The 2,046-nt window shown below is 43.3% G+C and overlaps 1 protein-coding gene across 1 annotated transcript in view; it reads left to right on the plus strand.

Annotated features, from left to right (window-relative positions):
- The first annotated feature begins 1,400 nt into the window (after positions 1–1,400).
- Positions 1,401–2,046, plus strand: part of LOC109377352 (transcription elongation factor A protein-like 3) — a 2,996-nt gene continuing 2,350 nt past the window's right edge. The window contains exon 1 of the mRNA XM_019633690.1: positions 1,401–1,782. The gene's annotated coding sequence lies outside the window, so the exon portion shown is untranslated. The remainder of the gene's footprint in view (positions 1,783–2,046) is intronic.

Here is a 2,046-nt window from a genome sequence, read left to right on the forward strand (position 1 = left end):
TTCAGCTAAATTATTTTTCAGTTTTAGGATTGCCTTTTTTTTCTCACTTTTTCTGGTTTCTGGTGTCCTGAAATTTTCAAGATTGGGTTTTATTTATCTGAATACACTAAGCATTGTGGATTAATAGTCTGATAATTCAAAGCTAATGGATCTGTTTGTGTTGTCTATTGTGCCTACTACTTCTTAATGATGCCTTTTTTCTTTGTTTCTAATAGTTATCTTTGTGTGTCGATATTGTACTTGAACAATTGTTTATTGAAATAATTTGAGGACTAGGGTGATGGAATCTTACTCCAGAGAAGATTTAGTTTGCATTGGTCAGCCCATAATGGTACTTCCTGTCTGGAACCACCATAATGTATGTTCAAAGCTTAAAGTTTACTAGTCCACCTTGATGTAGCAAAGCCAAGCAAAAAGACTTTGTGAGGGGTAGTTTATTTCCACTTTACAATTATCCATAAAGTAAAACATTTGAGGTTCCTCTCATCAAATGGGTGATGGTTTGTTGAGAAACCTTTCCCCTTTTAATGAGCCTTGAGGGTTGATTTTTGTTACTCTAGTGCCTTAAGTCTGCTCTAGGTTCCACTCAGTTTGGCACTGGTTTCTTCCTTAACCTTTATTTCTTAACCACAGATGCCCTCAAGAAAAATACAGTTAACTATGTGAGTACTAAAAGAAAACAGGTAAATTCCTCTTTGACCTCATGTAGGAAAAGAGTTCTTAATTAACTATGAATCAAAATCTAGATGAAGTAAAAGAAAAGTATGATAAATTTGACTACTTTTAAAAATGCGGCCGGTTAGCTCAGTTGGTTAAAGTGCAGTGATCATAACACCAAGATTGCGGGTTCAATCCCCACATGGGCCACTGAGACGTGCCCTCCACAACTAGATTGAAACAACTACTTGACTTGGAGCTGATGAGTCCTGGAAAAACACACTGTTCCCCAATGAAAGAAAGAAAAAGAAAGGAAGAGAGAGGGAGAGAGAGAGAGAGAGAGAGAGAGAGAGAGAGAGAGAGAGAGAGAGAGAAAAGAAAGAAAAATACACCACAAAGTCAAAAAGCAACTAAAAAACTAGAAGTAAATATTTGCAACATATATAACAGATAAAGGCCAAATATAGTTAATGTATAAAGAACACTTGAAAAATGAGAGGACCCACAACCCATTACAAAAATGTGAAAAAGACATGAACAGACAATTTATAATGATACTAAAATTATCATTAAGCCGAAATGTAAAATAAAACACCAGTGAGATACTACTCACCTATCATATTAGTGAAAATTAAGAAGTATGTCACATTTTTTTTATAAAAAAATGTAATTAAAACAAAAAAAAGAAAATTACAATAGCCAAAACAAACAAACAAAGTATGTCACATTATGTTGGAAAGGGTTGTGGGGAAACGTACTCTTATATTGGTGGCGGGAAAACAAAAAGAGGTATGAGGCCCAGGGGAGGGAACAGCCTGGAGATGTAGATTTGGGAATCATCTGTCTTCCAGGGAAATGAGCAGAGATCACCCAGGGATTGAGAACACGTGGACTGAGACGAGAGGAGGCCTAGGAATACCGCTCCTCAAGGTGGCCCCGCAGCTTCCTGGCGGGCACCACCCCCAGGGCTCTGGAGTCAGGCAGAACCGGTGTTGAAAGCGGGCTGTGGGGCTCCGTTGCTGAGCGCTCTTGGCGAAGCTGGGTACCCTCCCTGTGATCAGCAGTCACACCTGGCGAGAATGGGCATCTCATAGGACTGCTGGGCGAGGACTTGAGGTGCGCCAGGTAAATAAAGCACCTGCGGTCAGGACCCCTCCCCTTCCTGCTCTCTCGGTGACTCCCCCATTGCCACCACACCCGCAGTCGGGTCGCCCCTGGCTGGGTCCCTCAGGGATGGGGGTGAGAGGGGCAGGGCCGGGGCTGAACTCGGGTGACGCGTAGTTCACGTGACCGGCGGGCGCCCTTGTGGGCTGCAGGCCTGGCGCCCGCCCTGCGGTCCGGTCTCGGTACCGTCCGCTCCCGTCGCCCTTGCGGAACCAGCTCCCTGAG

This window comes from Hipposideros armiger, unplaced genomic scaffold (genome assembly GCF_001890085.2).
Source record: "Hipposideros armiger isolate ML-2016 unplaced genomic scaffold, ASM189008v1 scaffold_1370, whole genome shotgun sequence".
In the NCBI taxonomy this organism is placed as follows: Eukaryota; Metazoa; Chordata; class Mammalia; order Chiroptera; family Hipposideridae; genus Hipposideros; species Hipposideros armiger.